Source organism: Podarcis pityusensis (genome assembly GCF_964106645.2).
Source record: "Podarcis pityusensis genome assembly, chromosome: 7".
In the NCBI taxonomy this organism is placed as follows: Eukaryota; Metazoa; Chordata; class Lepidosauria; order Squamata; family Lacertidae; genus Podarcis; species Podarcis pityusensis.
Window position 1 is genome coordinate 83,342,478 of NC_138031.1, and position 23,068 is coordinate 83,365,545.

The 23,068-nt window shown below is 45.5% G+C and overlaps 1 long non-coding RNA gene across 2 annotated transcripts; it reads right to left on the bottom strand.

The window, feature by feature from the left end:
- Positions 1-7,934: 7,934 nt before the first annotated feature.
- On the bottom strand, positions 7,935-16,310 carry LOC308482147. 2 transcript variants are annotated; one of them, XR_013989085.1, is made up of 4 exons: positions 15,683-16,310; positions 15,435-15,571; positions 14,904-15,095; positions 7,935-7,976 (listed from the first exon to the last, which is right to left on the bottom strand). It is a non-coding gene; the product is annotated as an uncharacterized lncRNA (long non-coding RNA). The 2 variants fall into 2 exon arrangements; XR_013989086.1 differs by lacking the exon at positions 7,935-7,976 and having other exon boundaries at positions 12,346-15,095.
- Between the last annotated feature and the right edge of the window lie 6,758 nt (positions 16,311-23,068).

The following is a 23,068-nucleotide window of genomic DNA, read 5'->3' on the forward strand; positions in this document are numbered from 1 at the left end:
GAGGTACTATTTCTGGGTTAGCGGAGTCTGTAACCTGAAGCGTCTGTAACCTGAGGTACAACTGTACTGGGGTATGGTTGTGGTTGTTTTGCCCTCAGAGTTCCCCCCACCCCACCCTGCAAGATTCCTTAGCACTCTTGCAAACCTCAGGGTTTCCTCCCATGCATGCTGTTATGCATTCAGTGGTCTGTGTTTGCCTGAGCTCCTGTGTTCTGATTCGATACATGATGTCCAATCACAGAACATTTCAGGATTTGGGCCTCTGCCATTGGCCCTTGAACTCTGAGTCGTGATTCGCAGCTTGGAAGTTTAGACAGTCAATCAAGTTGGGAGTGGGAGTGGCCCAGACTTTCAGAAGTATATATAAGCAGTTGCTTTGCCCCTGTTACCCAGTTATGTAGTTCAATAAAGGTTCTTGCTGTTATCACTATGTCTTGCCTTGTGGAAACCCACCTACACTTCTCATGCTGAGTTTGGACACCAGTCTTCTCGGCACTCACCACTTGAGTTTGCTATTACAGGGAATGACATTTGAAGAAAAGGTGTCATGCAGAACAGTGGGTGCTTGAAGGTCAGCCTGCCACTATCAATCTCTCCAGATGCATTTGGGTTTGTTTTTTTAAGAGCTGGCCAATATCCAAGAGGACATCTGTAATGCAATCATCAATGTCCCCTGCACTGCTGGAAAGAGAAACAGAATAACAAACTCTCATCCAATAAGCCATTTGTCGCATGGGGCTAATGGCCAATTAAAGTCAAAGGCCATATTCTGATCATTTTGTTTTATAATACATGGGGCTGTGCCCCTGCTCACTCTGCCCACCTGCCATTCCCTCCATAACAACCCCCTAAAGCATTCCTTTCCCACCCCATGCGACTACTAAGCTACCGTATTTTTCGCTCTATAAGACGCACCAGACCACAAGACGCACCTAATTTTTGGAGGAGGAAAACAAGAAAACAAAATATTCTGAATTGCAGAAGCCAGAACAGCAAGAGGGATCGCTGCGCAGTGAAAGCAGCAATCCCTCTTGCTCTTCTGGCTTCTGGGATAGCTGCGCAGCCTGCATTCGCTCCATAAGACGCACATTCGCTCCATAAGACGCCATTACTTTTTAGGAGGGAAAAAGTGAGTCTTATAGAGCAAAAAATACGGTAATTCTTCACCTTTCTGATGCATAACATGACATTAGGAAGCATATCATTTAAGGAATTTTGAAGCTAGAGGATACGCTTGGAAACATCAACCAATTTTATAGATGGGGGAAACTGAAGTTGAATGTGCTAAGTTGGCTCACTGATTGTCTTCCTGGGGAGAAACATTCAAATTAATGCAGAGCACATCAATGAAAGGGAGCCAACTTAGCTCAGACTGCAAGTAAAATCACATTATGCATTTTATAGTGAAAACCGTAATGAAATACACTCCTTTGCCAGTTCATCTTCTTTCTCCACCACAAGTCTTAGGGCACAATCGCCACCCATTTGCATCTGGAAGAAATGATCATTGGACTACCAGGCTTCCTCAGCTGGGATGGGACCTGTTAAGTTGTGGGTGAACATATCAGACGACACAGCGATTCTTCAAACAGCTCACAGGCCAGAACAGAACTGAACTGACGGGTTCAGCCAGCCTGCTTATATAGAGCTCCACTAGAACGCAACAGTAACCATTTTCTGTAACTATCCAATCACTGAATGTCACTTTCGATCCCTTATTTGCATATGTGGACCTGAACTATCTACAGTATCCCCCCGCTGGCCCAGGGTGAGAACTTCAGTACATAACAGGACCAGTGCTTGCTATCATGCCCATAGCTGGAGGAGAGGCTGTGTAGCCACAATTTTCAATTGCAGTTGGGTTGGGTTGGTGCCATGCACACAACTTTTCAGCCCACCCACCCCATCTCCATGCTCAGAATTTGTGTATGCATAAAAGTCCAAAAGCAATACATTAAAAAAAAAAATGTCCACAGGCAGACCAGCTAAACCAGCTTTTCCACCTCCATTCCAGGAGTCAGATGTACCCAAACAGCCCAGCAGAGTGGTGTGGGTTTTTTTTTTCCAGTTAGCAAACTTAATGGCGCATGATAAAGAGTCTAAAAGGCAAATCCTACCAAAGAGGCTGAAGGAAGTGTGTCTGTGATTAGCTTAGATAAGAGAAGATTAAAGCAGGTGGGGGCATACTGACAGATAGCTGAAGGACAAGGAGTATTTGTTCACTCCTTTCGCTCCAAGACCTTGCTCCTGTGCAATAGGACAGCAGGAACAGCTCTCCTTTGTGCTCAGACAAGCAAAGAAGACTGATCTGAAAACTCTGGCAAAGGCCAGGGAATATCACCAGACCTGCTATCCTGACTGATCTCACTGCCATTCCCTCATTCCAGCTGAATCGTTGCCTGACATCCCAAGGCATATGTTCAAGATATGTTGTGGGCTTGAGTCCTGGGAATAGGATGGGAAGAAGGGGCTACAAGGAGATAAATTTTGGCTGAAGAAAATAGACCTTCCAGAAATGGAAGAAGGCATCTATTTCCATTCTCACCCATGTTCGTTGTCACATGCAGAGCTTTTCTGTTCTGCTGCAGCTTGGCTTCAGACAAAAACTACATTATTCAGCTCGCTGTCCGCTGTGGTGGAATTTTACTATCATTACAACATTCCACACCAGGAGTAGGCAACCTAAGGCCCATGGGCCACAAGTGGCCCACGGGGGTCATTTAACCGGCCCACGAGCCGCCCCCAAACTGAGCCGCCTGCTCAGCAAGTCCCTGCGTGCTGTGTTAAACCGGTGCAGTGTGGTAGGGGGACTCGCTTCTGCGGCGCCGGAAATTGCGTCTGCGCATGCAGAGACGTCGAAAATCATAGGCGCATGCGCTTATGCGTGCACGCAATCTAGCCCACAGAGGGATCTCTGCTGGAGTGAACCAGCCCAGGTGAGGTAAACCTTGCTGACCCCTGTTCCACACCATTCATTTCAATTTCAAAGGAAACGCAATGCAAATGGAGCGAGGGAGTCATCAGTTATGTGTAGCTTGTGGACTGAAAACAACAACAGCAATTGCCAATTATATTTGCTAGATTGATTTCCATTCCAGATATAGGGCAAATAAGCAGACATCAGCATTTTCTGCTCCTGCTTCTGTTTCATCAGAATTCTCAGACATGTGGAATTCTTTGTTAGCTTATGACTCCAAAGAGACAGTGCTGGATTTCTATTATTTACAAAGGTCCCGGGGTATGGTAGGAAGGCATATTAGGCCACCGCCTTGCTGAAGCTAAGCAGGCCTGGATCTTGTCAATGCCTGGATAGTGACAATTTGGGAAACCAATTTTAGGCATTTATAACCTGCCATCCCTGAGTGTGTTAAATGCAGCTCAATGCGATTGAAACGAATAACATCTTCAAAAAAGTTGTGTCTTGAAAGGCTAAACAGTGATAAAGAGGAAAGTAGCACTCCAAGGTATTCCACAGGGATGGGCCATTTTCCAGGAGCAAGTCACGGGAGGTGGAGTGGGGGGGAGTCAGTATGCTACAAAAAGACAGTGGAGCACTAGCAAAGGGGTCGTGTATTTTTACTGCATTAATGAACTGTCTCCTGGACATTGCATCTCCATGACCAGACGCAGTCAGCTTCATCTTTCAGAAGAGGGCTGTCAACTATGTGACATGGAAGAATCATTTTTTTTTATAGGAAACCTTTTGTGGGAATAAAGGAAGTTGAGCAAGGCTGAGCCCTCCTAGGGTAGGTGGGCCACTGTAGGCGTAGCAAAGGCCTTTTAGGTATCAGCATGGGCTGAGAGTTGTCAGAAGACCTGTGTGGGCTATTGCTAAAATTAGAGAAACAGAGTCGGTTTATTTATCTTTATGCCCTTAATGGGCAATGGAGGGGAAATGTGTTTTTTTGGTAACCTGGTCCAGAGTTGTTTATAAAGATAAAGGTAAAGGGACCCCTGACCATTAGGTCCAGTCGTGGCCGACTCTGGGGTTGTGGCACTCATCTCCCTTTATTGGCCGAGGGAGCCGGCGTACAGCTTCCGGGTCATGTGGCCAGCATGACTAAGTCGCTTCTGGCGAACCAGAGCAGCGCATGGAAACGCCGTTTACCTTCCCGCTGGAGCGGTACCTATTTATCTACTTGCACTTTGATGTGCTTTCAAACTGCTAGGTTGGCAGGAGCAGGGACCGAGCAACGGGAGCTCACCCCGTCGCGGGGGTTCAAACCGCCGACCTTCTGATTGGCAAGTCCTAGGCTCTGTGGTTTAACCCACAGTGCCACCCGCATCCCAGGAGAGTTGTTTATATATAAGTAATAATAGGACTTTTGTTAGGGAGGGCAGAACCAACGTGATTGGTCAGTTCTATTGGCATTTCTATTGCGTTACTTGATCAATGGGGCAGCTGCCCACCCCCACCCCACCCCTTGGCTATGCCCATGACCTGAGCTGCTGAATTCTGAATGGGGAAATGTGTGCATCTCACAACGCAGAACCCGTAGAGAGACATCCTCTTCCCACCATGGGTTTCGTGAAAGAGGCAAGCCATTCCAGGCACATGCATTCTGTCAATATTAGAACAACAAATTGTGTGCTGGGGCTCCCTTCTGTCATTATTTTACAAAGAGGCAGTGCGGGTGAACAGATTTTAATCAGAGAACGGAAGGTGGGTTTGCAATACGACTGATATCTTTTAATGATTCTGGTCGTGACAGCTGGCATTTCACTGTCAAGGTTATGAGAGTTTTCCCATTTATCTTATGATTGGCTTCCTGTGGCATTTCATCGGCGTCCTCGGTTTGTTATGACTCACAAAAATCTACCAAGTAAATCCAAACAGTAATTTAAAACGTTGAAGTTTATTATGGATTGACACAGAAAACCATTTATTACACCAACAAGCTTGAAAACAAGCAGGTGAGGGTGCGTAAGATTCCTCAAATAACTAAAATAAGTTTCCCTTCACATTTCATCATAGAGAAAATCATTTTTTTATTTTAAAAAAAACGCAATAAGGAATAGCCTGCAGAGCAATTTTCACAACTTGAATGTTTGATTACACATAGTGTCACAATCAGGGCGCTTTTTGATATAATGCTAATTCCCTCTAACAGCAAGCTCAGATGGCTGAGTGCCTACCATTTGGGAGCAGGGTGGGCACTGCCATCTGTCAATACTTCAAACAGACAACCATCCTCTGCAAAGTAGGACCTGTAGCCACCCCAGCTGAAAGTGATAATGGAGCCATCCCTCCTCAAAAAAGCACCCATAGAATTAAAAGAATAAAAACATTTCCCTTGTATATACTTCTATTACAAATATTACAAATAGTAAATTTTGTAGGGCGGAGTATAAATAATAAATGGTTATTATTATTAAATTATTATTTCGCTCAGGTTGTGGCTTCGGTTAAACAAAAATAACCAAAAAGGACTTGGCGGCTGCTGCAGCAGCATGGGACATTGTAGATGAGCCCAGTGCAGTCCGTAGTATAACTGGAACAGTATGGAAGAATGCAATTTCATAATTAAAACAGAATGTTTTCTTTTATGATTCATGAGACTATTTGAATGGGATGTGATTGTGGGGTGTGTGGAGAAAGGGGTTGTGTTGCAAGTCTGCCCTAGTTTCCCAAAAGTGGTGCTTAAACACTGACAGCAGGTGAGGTAAGATACTCAAGAGCAGGCATAGGCAAACGCGGCCCTCCAGATGTTTTGGGACTACAATTCCCATCATCCCTGACCACTGGTCCTGTTAGCTAGGGATGATGGGAGTTGTAGTCCCTAAACATCTGGAGGGCCAAGTTTGCCTATGCCTGCTCAAGAGTAACGTACCTCATTGTTCGGAGACTAAACTTCCAGGTTAAAACTGAACACTTTGCTGCTACCTTTTAATGGAGGAGAGGGAGAGAGGGAGACACACAGAGAGAGACTGTTGCCCAGTCACGGACAGGCTAAATTTTTTGATATCTATGGGCCCCCAAGAAGACAAAAGTGGTCGAAAGAAACCAGATGTCAGGTCGACTGTATGTGTCTATGAGACCCGGAGTATTAGATTTTGGGGTGGGGACAAAGGGAGGGAGAAAGAGAACTCACCTGCCTAAGTCCCCTATATTATCCTGCAGGTGGGACTTAGGGTTGAGGGGATGAATGCTATGAGATTAACAGACAAAATAAATGGAAACTCCCTTCTCTGTCTTTCAGATCCAGGAAAATTTCCCACGTTTTGGGACATGTACAAACACACAGTCTCGTGCACCTTTGCTCAGGGATTCTAAGAAATGGAAAATCACAGTTGTTTTGAAATCACTGGTTAAAATCAGTGCCATATTGAAACGTTCAATCGGCCATCTTGATTCAAAATGGCATCCAATTGAATCCAAACAGATGAAAACCTACTCCTTGATCTCAGGAACCATCGTGCAAAATTTGGTTACAATATCGTAAGAAGTGTCCAAATGCAAAGCAGACAGGCAAGTAACTTTCCAAAAATACAGTAGGAAAGGTTCAGAAGCCCTCAAAAGAGGGGGAATCAGGGGAAGTCTGTGGAGCAGAGGGACGAGGAAAAGGTGTCCTTTTCCCTCTCCTGAATTTATTCTTGCAATGAGATGCCTCCTCTTCCAGGCTGGCTAGAACCCTGAAGAGAAATGATTGTATTGGAGACTGGAAATACACACCGGTGTTGGGTTGTAGCCCAACTTGTGCTCCTTGTTCAATGCAAGCATTCGTGAAGGAAATGGCAATCCTGTCCCTCTTTATTCAAACTGACTTTCCATGCCTTCTTCACTGGGAAGGTAAATACCTGAGTCCCTCAATTATAATATCTCTCACTAGCTTATCAAGTGCATTGTCAACACATTTAGTACAAGTACAGAAGTGTTTGCCAAGTCATAGCCGTGGCAGGTCCTTGTATTAAAAGGAAGGGAAGGAACATGGCAATGACGTTTTCCTGAAGTGACCACTTCAGCAACTGATTTCCCAGCCCCTAACTGAAGAGATTGTCCCAACCCTATGGACAGCTTGACTGCAAACCAGCAGACACGAAGGCAGCCAGTCCCGTTTCACCACCTGTGGCGCTCTCTGGCTTGGTCATGTACACAGAATGGAAGATGACAGGATCCCCAAGGATGAGCTCCATATGAGCAGCTGGCTTCTAGCAGCAGACCTGTTGACAGACCAACTTTGCATTACAAAGTGTCTGCAAACATGACAACATTATCCCTGCCGTATAGGAATCCCTCGCAGACAATCGCAGTGCCTGCAGACAGAAAACTCAGGTTGTGTACCCACAGAGTGACCAGAGAAGGAATGGCTGGGAGGAACACAGAGAGAAGAAATGCCATGGTGCATCTGCAGCAGCACAAATGGACACCTTCATCTGCCCCAGCTGCAACAAAACATGTCTCTCCTGTATCAGTCTCTACAGCCACAGCAAGCACTGTAACTTGCCAACGGTTTGACTTTACCTTTACAATCTTCCATGTCTCCCAAGACCGACAGATGTCAGCAACAACAACAAACCACCGTCAGTGGATAAAGGTAAAGGTAAAGGGACCCCTGACAATTAGATCCAATCGTGACCGACTCTGGGGTTGCACGCTCATCTCGCTCTATAGGCCAAGGGAGCCGGCGTTTGTCCGCAGACAGCTTCCGGGTCATGTGGCCAGCATGACTAAGCTGCTTCTGGCGAACCAGAGCAGCACACGGAAATGCCGTTTACCTTCCCGCCGGAGCGGTACCTATTTATCTACTTGCACTTTGACGTGCTTTCGAACTGCTGGGTTGGCAGGGGCAGGGACCGAACAACGGGAGCTCACCCCATCGCGGGGATTCGAACCGCCGACCTTCTGATCGGCAAGCCCTAGGCTCTGTGGTTTAACCCACAGCGCCACCCGCGTCAGTGGATATAGGGACCATTATTAGTACATGGATCTTTAAGCCATGCAGATGTCAAAATAGGTGTCAACACAAAACCAATGTCTATACAATACAAAACACATTTGAATGTACCCAGGGCAGTGAGGTCCTCAAACCATTGCAAAATAAACAATGGGCAGTTATCCTAAAGTGTAGGTATCTTAGCCACCATAGTGGCTTGCAAAATCCACTTTCATTGTCCAGCCACTGATCTGCATACTTCAGGAATATAGTTTAAAATAACACAAATATATGTTACTAACAATTTTAGACTCAAAGGACTGATAAGTCCATATCGTGCCTCAAAAAGGCATTCTCAACATTACACCTCCAACATCTTCCTATAGAAACATTGTGGAGTCCAATATACTGAAATGTTATTTTTTTGCTGAATCAATCTCAGTTTCAAGTCTAAGGTGCCCCAAGGTGCATAATTCTTTTGTAATTAATTAAATTATGGCATTGTGATTATGTTAGTCCACAGTGCAAAATAAATGCCATGCAAATGGAGGAGACATTACCAATTGCGTATCGTTAGTGGGCCAAAAGCAGCAGCAGTAGCAAACACCAGCCGTATTTGCTGGGTTGATTTCTGGACATGGAACAAATAGAAGAAGAAGAAGAGTTTGGATTTGATATCCTGCTTTATCACTACCCTAAGGAGTCTCAAGGGACGCGGGTGATGCTGTGGGTTAAACCACAGAGCCTAGGACTTGCTGATCAGAAGGTCAGCGTTTCGAATCCCCGTGACGGGGTGAGCTCCCGTTGCTCGGTCCCTGCTCCTGCAAACCTAGCAGTTCGAAAGCATGTCTAAGTGCAAGTAGATAAATAGGCACCTCTCTGGCGGGAAGGTAAACGGTGTTTCCGTGTGCTGCTCTGGTTCGCCAGAAGCGGCTTAGTCGTGCTGGCCACATGACCCGGAAGCTGTACGCCGGCTCCCTTGGCCAATAAAGCGAGATGAGAGCCGCAACCCCAGAGTCGGTCACGACTGGACCTGATGGTCAGGGGTCCCTTTACCTTTACCTTTAAGGAGTCTCAAAGCAGCTAACATTCTTCTTTCCCTTCCTCCCCCACAACAAACATTCTGTGAGGTGAGTGGGGCTGAGAGACTTCAGAGAAGTGTGACTAGCCCAAGGTCACCCAGCAGCTGTATGTGGAGGAGCAGGGACACGAACCCGGTTCACCAGATTATGAGTCTACCGCTCTCAACCACTACACCACAGTGGCTCTCAGCAAACACAGGTGGTTCTACTCCTGTTTCTGTCTGAATTTTCTGGCATCCATGTCACGTGGCCTTCCTGCTAACCTATTAGAACATTAATAACTCTGCAGCCCCAGTTATTCAGGAGGCATGGGTGGAGGAAAGCAGTGATGGGACCAATAGTCATCACACCAAGACCAGATGAGAAAGAATGCGCTTGCACCAAGCCAATAATTATGCAGTTAAAATTTATCCCAGAGCAGAAGCTGGCATGGTCACTATCTGTGACTGCTCAGTCATATACTATCCAGGAGAGAGTTAACATTTGAGATCTAAAAATATAGAATTGTCGTTCAGAACAACTGACTCACTCCATGCAGGACTCTGAGCAAGCAGGACTCTGAGCAATACGGCAATCAGATAATTTTCTTCTTCTTTTTGAACCAACAGTACTGCATTAACTAAATAAATATAGTATCTCATTTCAGGATATGCTTTATGGGTAATTGAAGATACCTGCCTTACGAAAGCTACTGCCAAATCGTCTCTGACACATTCGGTGAAACAGAAGTGCACACAAATAATTTAGAATATTATGATTGGCACAGAAACACCCTCTTCGAAGGGACAGCACTGATTAAAAATCCCATTTTAAATCCATGATTTATTCATTAATCAGCCTATCAATTATGCTAATTAAGGCTGCCAGTTTGAATGAATCACAAAACAGCTAATTATATTTGGTTCCCTAAAACAGTAGCATACTTTTTTTAAAAAATAAATAAATACTGCCTCTGCTGCAGTGATTAATGAAGTTTTTGTGAGCGGGTGCAAACCGCAAGTGATTTTTAAAATAGCTAATCTGGAGGAAGAACAAAGGAATCGGTGAACCGTGTAAATCACACGAAGTGCATTTTCTTCCAGCTTGCCAAGGTCATGATGCAAGACAGTATTTGGCAGAGAGGTTATATTGCTTTGCTGGAAAGGAGGCTTATCTGGTCTCTTTTGCATTGACTTTATTATGATAGATGACCGTAGGATCCATCATAGAATGTGCTGGTTCAGGGCATCACCTAATTCAACAGCCTATTTTAGATGTTCCTGTTTTAGATGTCACTGTTGCTGGTTGATAGATGGGGGGGGGGTGTTGTGAGGAGACGGGGAAGTAGGATGGCCCAGCCTCTTTCATTCATTGTCACACACAGCCGCTGCACCCTGCTGTCCGAGTGAAGAAATCAGGATTGTACCCACCCAGTCCCCACCATGGGATGCTGCATGTTTCAGTCAGGCACAGCTGGAACATCTGCTCAGTGACCTCCACACAGGGAATGAAGCATTGTTGCCGATAAGCCTTTTCAAAGTCTTGAAGGTGGCCCTGCGGAGCGGTCATTTGCAACAGAACATGCTCCTTTGTCCAGCCTCTGGTTATATTGGTTTTGTGCAACAGTTCAAGCAGTGCTTGCAGAGAGCAGAAACAAGAATCCTAGAATTGGAAGGGATCCTGAGGGTCATCTAGACCGACCCCCTGGAAACTCAACTAAAGCATCCATGACAGGTGGCTATCCAACCTCTGCTTAAAAACCTCCAAGGAAGGAGAGTCCTGCCATTTCATTTTTTAAAACATTCCAAATCATATGAAAGAAACGAGCATTTCGTATTTCCTGTCAATTACTTCCACACATGGCTTGTTCTGGAATATATTATTTAAAGAAGCCGTTGAATGGTTTCTGGGGGAGTGTTTTTTTAATCAACGGAGAGAGGGAGAGAGAAAAAGAAATCAATGGATCAACTTTAAAATAATAAAAATATCCCTTCCTCCTAAGTCTGATGAGTACTAATGCAATCTGGGCTCCTGGGAGAAATTAGACCTGACAAAACAGAATGAAAAATAGGTTTGTGTTGCCCGAGTAATAGACAGCTCAGCAGTTTGTTTTATGGTACATAGAGGCATAGATCTTGTCAAACTACGTCCCTTCGTTATTAAACACAGGGAATGGCAACTTTCCAGATATGCCAAAGTGAAGTAATTGCTTTAATTACATGAGAGTCTCTGCTATATTCCTTGAGAGCTCCACTGCCCACTACCACTTCAGCTTTAATGAGAAGATGAATATTAAGCATGGATGTTTTGAAAACATTCTGTTAATTCTGCCTCTAACAGTCACATTCAAGTTAAACCAGACGTCGTTAAGGGTTGCATCCAAAATGGAGATTCCTCCAAACAGGATTGTTGTTATTTCTGCATCTTGCTGCAAGTCCTACCACGAATCATTAAAGCGCGCTCAGTCTAGGCCAGGTAGTGGCATTGGACTACATCTCCCAGGCTGGCTAGGGCTGATGAGAGTTGTAGTCCAACTGGAGGGCACCACATTGCCTATCCCCGATCCAGGGACTGGGGAGTGTCGCTTCTTTCCAGCAGTTACAGATTTGCCTTGTCTGGCCCTGCTGACATTTAGCTATGGGCGCAGCCAGATTGCTAGACATGTTGAAAGCTTGCACAGTAGGTCAAAAGTATTAGCTGCAGACCATGAAACTCGTAGTTCAAATGTCAGCTGATCTGCAAACTCTCTGAGTGGCGTTAGGGGAAATCATTGTCTCCCGGCCCTCTGCCAGCCAGTGTCTCCCATTTGCAACATAAAACTGGCCAAGCTTTCAGAGCTGTAGCTTTTGAACTGGGCTAAAGATGGCATTTGGCACAATTCAAATGTTCAAAGCATTTCTCATACATTGTGGCAGGATTAATGTTGCATGCAGATAATAGAAATTACAGAAAAATGCATGCAACGAAGAATACACACACATGCAGACGATGGCTATGGAGGGCTTTGACCATGAAATAAATACAAAGGGCAACATCCATCCGTTCCTGCAGATTGAAGTATGCAGGGGGTGATCCCCATAAAACTGCTAGCTAAGGAGGGTTTGGTATGGTTTCACATTGGATGCGAAACCACATGCTGAGATTCCAGGAGGTTGGCAAAGTATTATTTTGCTTGCAGGCTATTGCATGTGGTAGATGAAAAACAGCAGCTGCATGTGGTAGATGAAAAACAGCAGCTTCCCCGGGCTCCTGCCTCGTGGGTGGTGTGACATCCCATAAAGCACTGGTACCCTCTCCTGGGTTGCTCCCCTGGTTCCCTGCAAGTCCACCACACACCCTTCAGAACCTTGACAGTCCCTGACATACCACCTGCCAGTCCCAGTGATTGTTCCTCCCCGTTCCCTTGTGTGTTTGAGATGAGCCCTGGGTCTTGAATACACATTAGTTTATGTATCAACCGAAGACCCAGAGGTTTTCAGTTCAAGTCCCCTGCAGGTACCAATTCCCTTGGAATTCTGACTAACCATATTGCTAAAATGGAAACAGAAAGGGAGCCGAACTCCTTGAGCTGAAAGCAGCATTGAAGTCAAGGACTTTCAGGCAAGGAACATTATGAAAAAATTAATATATACAACAACAATTAAGCAATTATGCTTCAGAAGCAGAAACATGTGCCTTTGATTTGGTGGACACAATTCCACTTTGGTGTAATCAAATATAGAACATATTATGTTAATTAAGCTGTTTCAGTAAAGCAAGCAGGTGCTGATATTTGTACAACTGAATCTCAGCGTAAGTGCTCTTCTATAATTGCTATCGCACACCTGCAGCAATAATGCTTAAATAATTGTAATCATCCGTGAGCATGTTTATATAATTATACTTTCAGCAAAATCCATAGTTGTTTATAGGAAAAGATAGCTCATATCTCTTTATATTAACACTATTGTAACCTATCCTTCACATAAGTACAAGTTGCCTGGCAACTTGACTCACTCATCGGGGTACCCAAACTGTTAAAATAGTTCCCCATCACCTAGAAACCTTGAATTTGGTCTAGGTACAGGACAGGTCACATTGATTACTAGAAAAGGCCAAAAGCAAAACATTTACAAATCTGAAGTAGCAAAAATATACAGGAAAGTCCCCTAAGGGCATGAAATCCCTCCTACCACAAAGGGACTGAGCATGCTCATTGGACACAGAAATTCAATCCTTTGACATCACTAAAAAAAGAGAGGACATACTATTTTGCTCTCTCTTTTTAGGGTTCTTTATCTTCAAAGCCAGATTCAGATCACACAGCCCTTCAAAGTGAGGGGTGCCCTTAGACAGAGGACTGCCCTCTGTAAAGTGGGACACATCTACAAAATCTTTGATGCAGACGGCTGCTGACCCTGGTGCCTCAGACTCTGAAAACAGGGTGTCTGTTAAGACACAATATGAGCAAAATATATTTCAGGCAAAAGAACAAAGCTTCTTTGGTGTGTGAGTTTTAAAACTATTTTATCAGCCTCGAAAGCTCAGATAGCACAAAATATATCATTCCTTGGGGGCTCTTTCACGGGAAAGAAAGCCAGCCCAACTAAGACAAATGAGCTCCCAGCCTTCAGCTCTGAACTGCCAATATACAGGTGATGTCAACCTGTGAGGTTGAAAGTCATGGATTTCATTATTGCAGCACATTAAGGCCAAAAGAAAAATCTAATTTGCTGCTGCATCAGTGACTCTGTGCTATAATCAAATGAAGGGGTGGGGGGGACATTAGTGCAACATATTAAAATGGAAGCATAGGGAAGAAGGGAGTGATTAAAAAAAAAACAGCTCTCATTTTGCTGAACACCTCAATTCCTTTTGTCCACAAGACTGTAAAAGAGCCTTTATAGATATATTTCCCTTATTTCACATGCTCAGCTTGCAAGAATTTTGCTGTCCAAGAGAGATTCTGAGATTGCTTGGTCTGGATGTATTTACCGTCAGAGGGTTACAAGAAACATGTAAACTTGCATGCAGCTGGAAAAGCTGCCTATATGTGGTTGCACTAGGTGTGTTCTTCAGGGATGAAAGGTTTAGACAGGTTCTCGGTTTATCCACCATCTGTATTCTTACTACAGATGGAGAGTTGTATCCAACACAGTTCTGTGTGAAGCAAACCCATGGAAGTGAATGGACCTAAGTTCACCATGTACATTAAGTCCAATGGGTCTACTCTGAGGAACACCAAAACTGTAGACAATCCTTAGGCTCTAAGTAGCTTTGACGTAAGCCACAGAATATTGAAGTTAAACGTAGGTGCAAGGTCCAAACTCTGATGGGGGCATGTTGGAGAACCCCCACTGGGGTTGCCGTCTAAACTGGGGAGGGCGAGTGTCTGTTGTCTGCATCCGGAGAAAAGCCTTTAAATGGGGAACCTTGGGAGCTGCGCTTCTTGGGGCCACCCAAAAACAATGTTGCAGGAAGGCCTTGTGTAGGGAGACCACAAAAGCCCCTTCACCCACAGAGCTCTCATCAATAAAGATGCCTCTGCTATGTTGTAAGACAACCACAACATGGTTGTATTGGTCAGAGACCAAACTTTGCTTCACCATGTCTTCAGTGTAGCCAAAGATGGCGTGGATGTGGCAGAAGAGATGCAGAATTTGGCCTTGGGGGACTCTCTGCTGTTAGTGGAAGGACACTTCCCTCTGGGAAAGACAGAGTTGAAGAACACAAAGCCCAACTCTCAGCAGAAACCAAGTCAGGGCCTCCTTGCTGCACCCATTTCCTCCTGCGTCAGTCCCCCTCAGCTCGATGTAGATAGCTCCAGCTGCTTGTGGCATTCTGCCAAACTCCTTGTTCTTAAGAGCAGCGGTGATGTTTTCCACCATGGGAGGAATCCACAAGTATCACTTTCAGGGACACATTCCTATCCCATGCCTTGAGCTCCGTTTGCCAGACCATTAGAAGGTCACTGTGTTCTTCCTCTTACCTCACCATGGCAGACAACCCCTGGCTGAAATTCTCCGGGCAGAAAAAATTGGTCTATGATGGCTGTCTCTAGCTTCTCTCCAGTGGTGCTGAGAAGGTGGTGCAGATGTTCCTTAGCCTCTCTGTATTCAAAGCAAGGCCAGTATTACCAGGTGGGTCACTGCCACAGGCTTCGGGAATCAGGACCCCTTATCTGGAAAAAAGAAAAAGAAAAAAGAGCTGCTCTCAGCAGGATAGCATCAAAAGATCCTGGTTTTCTGTACTGTTTGGTATTTGATTATTGTACGTCAGAACATCAAGAACCAAAGTGGAAAACCATGTTTACGAGGCTTCCCCAGAAGTTGTTATTTCCAGAAAATGTGAATTATGCAGATCTGCCTTGACATGCAAACAGAATCAAATTCATTCCCCATCCTTGCTCCCTAGTAGCCGCCTGAAGGAGAGTCTCCCTTGGAAAACCAACTGGACTGGAAACCCCCAGAGGCTGAAGGGAAAAAGGACTCTATTGGCCGCTTTGCAATGCACTACTCACCTGGGGAATTCCTGGTTACAGGGGAAGTTGATAAGCATCCCCAGGAGAGCGATCAGCAGCTGTGGGAAGTGCTGGCGCACAGCTGCCTTGTATTCCTCCATCCTGAGGATGGCGTGCAACAGGCTGGTCAGATGTTGCTGGAAGAGAGAGAGGTGCAAGTCACTTTCCCTGCTTTTATGCTGAATACAGAAACCCCTGGATATTACGCTGGGGAGAAGGAAACCAGAAAGCAGGCGGTTTGTCCTTACCACTGTGGTGGCAGATTCCGCCAAGGGGCTTTGGTACAGTTGCTCGGCCCTCAGATGGAGTAGTTGTTGTTGGTCGGCCGATGCAAAAACCTCCTGCAATATTCTCTCGCAGTCACTGTGAATGCAGATTCAAGTCTTCTGCTTGCTGCCATGCTACAGAGTGAAGAAATCGCTCTTCCTTTTGAAGGACCTATTCATGGCTATGGTACCACGGCAGGAGCCCCCCAAAACCTCAGTCTGTTGCCACGAGGCAGCAAAAAAGAAGGGTAAGAAGAGGAAGAAATTTGGAGACAGGCTCGTGACACTGTGGGAGGTATTCAATCACTTTCTCCAGGTGATGGCAAGCTATGATGGAGAAAGCCCAGACAGCCACATTTCTGCCCTCCACTGTAGGCCCCTGGGTGATCTTGTAGAAGGCCTCCAGCAGCAACTCCACCTGCCAGAGAATAAGGAGTGGATTAAGAAGTGGGATTAAGCTTAGGTCTATGTTCTCTGGAGAGGGACGCGGGTGGCGCTGTGGGTTAAACCACAGAGCCTAGGACTTGCCAATCAGAAGGTCGGCGGTTCGAATCCCCATGATGGGGTGAGCTCCTGTTGCTCGGTCCCTGCTCCTGCCCACCTAGCAGTTCGAAAGCACGTCAAAGGGCAAGTAGATAAATAGGTACCACTCTGGCAGGAAGGTAAACGGCGTTTCCGTGCACTGCTCTGGTTCACCAGAAGCGGCTTAGTCATGCTGGCCGCATGACCCGGAAGCTGTACGCCGGCTCCCTTGGCCAATAAAGTGAGATGAGCGCCGCAACCCCAGAGGTGGCCACGACTGGACCTAGTGGTCAGGGGCCCCTTTACCTTTATGTTCTCTGGAAACATGGTAGTAACATAGACTTCCAAATACACGAATGTGTGACAGGTTGGGAGTTCTCCCATGCCAAAGTTCAAAAGGTGTGCATTTAGCTCCCTTTGCTGGCAGTCTGTTCTGGAGATACACTGCAGTTGTTTCTACTGCTTCTCTCCACATGCTTTGGGGTAGAAACGCATCCTTTAACATGCACCTTGTCATCTCCATGATGGATCTGAACTTTCTTTCAGCTATTGAGTTCTGTTGTGGGGTGTAAGGAACAGTGGTTACATGCACAATTCCTTCCTTTTCTAGGAGAGATTGCATGTCACGTGAGCGATACTCCCATTATCAGTCATTAGCATAGCTGGTGCTCTCTGGAATTTGTTCTTCACCATAGCAAGGTAGTTCTTGAACATTTCCAGCGTTTCACTCTTTTCCTTGAGGAAATATGTTACACAATACTTTCAAAATCATCAAGAAAAATTAGTATATACTTAGTATATAACTTAGTATATATACTAGTATATTAGTATATATATACTAATATATATATTAGTATATAACCCCCAATTCATTGGCCCACATAAGTCATTGTTGACTGTGGCAAGCACTTTGGTGCTTCTCAGCTCGGTGCAAGGAGGAAATGAAGGTTTGACAGCTTTCTCAGTAACACAACTTACACATTTTGTTGGTGCTGAGTTGCACTGTGCAGGGCCATCTTAAGAATATCTGGTGCAGTGGTGCAAAGATCCCTCTGGTGGTCGTCGTCGTCCCACCCCCATTTCCCAGAGTTGTCGACCTTAAGGGGGGACCCCAAAGTTGTTGACTTTTTTAGGAAAGATTCCCCAGAGATGTTGCCCTTTTTTTAGGGAGCTAACACCATGCTTACACATTATCTCTGCTTGGGAAAAGAAAACAGGAAACATAAACAAACTTTTTTTAGTTGCTCATTTATTACCGATGCACTTATCTATACAACACCACCATGTTTTGTTTTTTTCTTGTTTTTTGCAGATCTAAGACAAATTATTTTATTATGTAACACCTTGTTTTTAACAATGTAGATTTCTTTTTAAATTCAGATTTTTTAAAAAAATAAAAAAAATCTAAATGACTGCAAAGCCAGTCCAACAGTTCTTTTTTCATAAAAACAATCCAAGCAGAGCAAAGCCAGAAATTATAGATAAAGCCTAAATCTGGCAACAGACAGGAAGGGGCTTTTTTTCTTAACCTGGTGTGTGTATTCATGTATGCATGTGTAAAAGAGAAAGAAATCTATAAGCAAGTGATGCTATGCAGCAAGAACTAGCTACAGTGGTACCTCAGGTTACAGACGCTTCAGGTTACAGACTCTGCTAACCCAGAAATAGTATCTCAGGTTAAGAACTTTGCTTAAGGATGAGAACAGAAATTGTGCTCCGGCGCGCGGCGGCAGCGGAAGGCCCCATTAGCTAAAGTGGTACCTCAGGTTAAGAACAGTTTCAGGTTAAGAACAGACCTCCAGAACGAATTAAGTTCTTAACCCGAGGTACCACTGTAATGTGATCTGCACAGAAACAACAGAATTAGGAAGCATTATTGTTTTACACAAAAGGAAAAGATCCAGAAGGAATTGTCAGCTGGTATAGCAGTGCAACACTCAGGCCATTTTTTCGAACAAAGAGGACAGATCAGCCTGATTTTTCATCCTAAGCAGGGCTTTTGTTGCACTGCTCACTGTGATCCAAGCCAATTTTGCCTGTGTTCCTTTTACCCACAATAATTCTTAAGTACACACTCAATATCAGATTGCAGAACTAGCTGGAACATATCCAAGGGAAAGCATATTATTGTTCAGAGGTGCTTTCCTTTCGCAAGAGATTAAAGGAAAATAAACACAAGGGGAAAGGGATCATCTTACATAAATTATATGAGATAGTTCTCTGTTAAAGCACCTGACAGGATATACAGAGGTACCTCTGGATGCGAACAGGATCTGTTCTGGAGCCCTGTTCACATCCTGAAGCGAACGCAACCTGCATCTGTGCGTGTGCGGGTCACAATTGCCGCTTCCGCGCATGCACGTGACGTCATTTTTAGCATCTGCGCATACGTGAGCGGCAAAACCTGGAAGTAACGGGCTCCGTTACTTCCGAGTCGCCACGGAGCGCAACCCAAAAATACTTAACCTGAAGCTACTTCAACCCAAGATATGACTGTACTAGTAGTGGCTTATGGAGCAGAGGAAGCTGAGTTTATTGTCGACCGTGACTGGCAGCCCACGGGCCATGTTCTGTAGTCTCAGATGCAAGTGGGCCAGCCAAAATCTGGCAAGTCATTCCTGGTCTTAAACTGTCCAAGCAAAATGGCATAGCTTAACCTGGCACCAAAAAGAGGAAAAAAATACTGAACTTAGATATACCTCAGTCAGTGTTGGTGTTGACCTTTACAGCCCTAAACGGCCTTGGCCCAGTATACCTGAAGGAGCATCTCCACCCCCATCATTCTGCCCGGATGCTGAGGTCCAGCTCCGAGGGCCTTCTAGCGGTTCCCTCATTGCGAGAATCAAATCTACAGGGAACCAGGCAGAGGGCCTTCTCGGTAGTGGCGCCGTCCCTGTGGAATGTCCTCCCACCAGATGTCAAAGAGATAAACAACTACCTGATATTCAGAGGACATCTGAAGGCAGCCCTGTTTAGGGAAGTTTTTAATGGGTGACATTTTAATGTATTTTTAATCTTTGTTGGAAGCCGCCCAGAGTGGCTGGGGAGACCCAGCCAGATGGGCAGGGTACAAATAAATTAGTAATAATAGTAGTAGTAGTAGTAAAGCATGAGACTCTTAATCTCAGGGTTGTGGTTTCAAGCCCCATGTTGGGCAAAAGATTTCTGCATTGCAGGGGGTTGGACTGGATGACCCTGGTGGTTCCCTTCCAACTCTGCGAATGGTTCTGTTATTCTGTTGTATCTGAGGGGCTGTTCACAGGGAAGATGGAGCAAAGTTGTTTTGTGAGAGATGCTTGTGCTGTGATTCCTGCACTGGAGGGGGTTGGTCTAGAGGACCCTCAGGGGTCCCTTCCAGCCATCCAGTTCTGTGATACTATGATACTCCAAGAAATAGATAAATGGGCTTCTCTGTGGCAGTCACTGGAAAGGGCTCCAGGGGCGGCCATCCCACAGAAAGTTTGGTATGTGCCCTGCCAAACCACTGTGTAGCCCAAGCCCCAGGCGAGACCCAGTGAGACGAAGGAGCGCTCTGCGGTGGCAACTGGGCTGCCCAGGATAGCAAAAACCAAGAAACCATCAACATAAAAACACCAACAGCAAATAAAGTTAAGGTCGACCTCAATATTTAAGCTCCACAGAAGGTCTACCCTTTGAGTAGTACTTTTTTAAAAAAGAAACAGAAGACACAACATATACAGTGGTACCTCTGGTTGCGAACGGGATCCGTTCCGGAGGCCCATTCGCAACATGAAACCCGCAGCGGCGCGTCTGCACACGTGCAGGTTGCGATTCGCTGCTTCTGCACATGCGTGTGACGTCATTTTGCGCATGTGCGCATGCACGAGCGGCAAAACCCGGAAGTAAACCTTTCCGGTAGTTCCGGGTCGCCACGGGACATAACCTGAAAGAACGTAACATGAAGCGGATGAAACATGAGTTATGACTGTACATGCAGTTTATTCTATCTCATTTTCTGAACTATTGCTATCATTTTCCATTTTCTCTTCCTCTTCCTTTTTGTCATTTTTTCTCATGGGCTTCTAAAAAACTGCCTTGGGGGGAAATGGGGAAAAACCTGTTTTTCCTCTAATTTTTCCCATTTTTTTCCAGGCCTTCATATAAGAGCTGCATTTTATAGTACAGTGGTACCTCGGGTTACATACGCTTCAGGTTACATATGCTTCAGGTTACAGAGTCCGCTAAACCAGAAATAGTGCTTCAGGTTAAGAACTTTGCTTCAGGATGAGAACAGAAATCGTGCTCCGGTAGCACGGCGGCAGCAGGAGGCCCCATTAGCTAAAGTGGTGCTTCAGGTTAAGTACAGTTTCAGGTTAAGTACGGACCTCCGGAACGAATTAAGTACTTAACCTGAGGTACCACTGTACTCACTTTATATTACTCACTTTAGTGTTTTAAGCCCTAAATTACTTAAGCCTCACATAGCTGAAAGATCTCGCAGGTGCAGACCCTCACAGGTGTTAAGATCAGCAGAGGGGAAGCTCTTGGGAGTTTCACAGCCCTCAGAATTGGGGGGGGGGGGTGGCCCAGAAGATTGTATTCTCTGTGGAATCCCCTCCCTAAATTGTGGAATTCCGTCCTCACTGTTATGTGTTTGGCTTCTTCACTGTTCAGCTTTTGGCAAAAGATGGAGATGAACCTCTCCACCTTTGAGATGTGTGTTTTCAGGGGCCCCTCTATTCCTTTGATTGTTAACTGTTTTAACTGTTTTAAATTTTGAATTTTGAATTGTAACCCAATCTGGGACATGTTGGTAAAGGGTGTGTAATTAAGGATGATGAGTACAACAACAACGTGAAATAGAAGAAATTCCTTTAGGTATGCGCATATATATTTTTGGTCACTAACACTAGTGATCAAGAGGAAAGGAAAGCAAAATTTTCAAGTTCAGAGGTCATCATGATTTCCAGCACTTATTTCAGCCCTGATACCTATGGTTGCTGTTTGGGGGGGGGGGTTGAGGGGGGAAGCCGGGAGGTAGTTTATTCCCATGAAAGTAAATGTGCTTCAAGAGTTGAACCACAAACTACTGACAGATTTTTTTCATTTTCACCATACTTTTCTGCCAAACAGGCTCTCAATGGATTCTTTTGATTAAGCTGATTATTTGGATATTGTTTTTTTAGAACCAGTTACTTGGTAAAAATGTAATACATCATCTTTAAATATCACATTCTACGAAGGCCCAGTCCTGCCTTACTCCCCCAAGAATCAATGGGACTTCACCTATTCCTGAGTTGCACCATATACAAAATAACTTTAAAAACCCTGTTGCACCAAGCCAGTGATCCACCTAGTCCAGGATGCTGTTCTCACAGTAGCCAAGCTCCCCTCCTGCAATTTCCAGCCACTGACATTCAGAAGCATACTATCAGGAAGTACCACTCCAGTTAGGATGACTTTACCCTATATAAGTGTGCAAAGTTCTATGAAATTATTTGGTATTCTTTCTTCCTTTCTTTTTTTAAAAAGCGCTCTTTGGGTGAGGCATATTATTGTTAGAATTCCTGCTCCATGATTGCAGTCATGGGATTGTTGTCTTTCACATGATGCTGTATGTTCTGACACCACAGAGTGGGAAGTGACAGAGACAGGATGTTTGTGTTACTGTGTTCTGTGAAGTGGGACTATTGTCCTTTCTCTCTCTCTCTCTTTGCTGTCTGATGCTAGAGAGAGAGGGAGCCATGTTGCAGTGCTCCGTGTGTGTTTATATGTAAATAAAGTAGATCAGAAGGTCGGCGGTCCGAATCCCCGCGATGGGGTGAGCTCCCGTCGCTCGGTCCCTGCTCCTGCCAACCTAGCAGTTCAAAAGCACGTCAAAGTACAAGTAGATAAATAGGTACCACTCCGGCGGGAAGGTAAACACCGTTTCCGTGCGCTGCTCTAGTTCACCAGAAGCGGCTTAGTTATGCTGGCCACATGACCCGGAAAGCTGTCTGCAGACAAACGCCGGCTCCCTCGGCCAATAAAGCGAGATGAGCGCCGCAACCCCAGAGTCGGCCACGACTGGACCTAATGGTCAGGGGTCCCTTTACCTTTTAAGACCTCAAAATTCCTATCACAACCTACAGCTGTACTTGGACAACTGACCTTGTAGCCCTTTGTGCCCAACATCAAGGGGGGCTGTGGGGCTCAAGCCGCTCTCAGATCCCCCTGGGAGGCTTCTCTTGTTCCCACAGGCAGCAGGCAGCCCCTGGCAAATGCACAGGCTCACCTGAGGGGCTCAGCTGCAACCACGTTAAACAACTGGGGAAACAGGGCGCAGGGTCTGCTTTATATACTGTTCTGGCACCTCCTGGCAACACCCACCAAGTGCAGGATTGGCTACTTTGCGCCAGGCAGCCAATCACAATGCAAGCTTCTGAAGCCTGCCCTGCTTTGTGATGCAGACTCCAGCTGAGAGCAAGAGGGGCTAAGAAACAGACAGAGCAACTGACACCCCCCACTTTCCTTGGAGCAACAGAGTGCAAGGCCTCTACATTGCCCCACAGACCACCAAGGTCTGAAGGAGGCTGGACTGGGGAGTCAAGAGCCTCTCTGATAGGAAATAGAATTACAGCCTTCCTTTCAACTTTCTTTGGAGCAACACTGCAAGGCCTGTGCAGGGCCTAGGGTTGCCACCTTTGGTCGGGCAAACTAAGTGGTGGGGTGGGAATTGGGGAACTAAAAACTACTTTACCTGGTGCAGAAATGACTCCAAAGCAATCCATCGCTCATGGAGGCTGTCAGTAACTGCAAACAATCCAACAGCAATATTGAAAGGAAATGCTCCCCACGTGCGGAATTTATGCCTGCCAAAAAGATGGCAGATGTAGAAACCCAGCC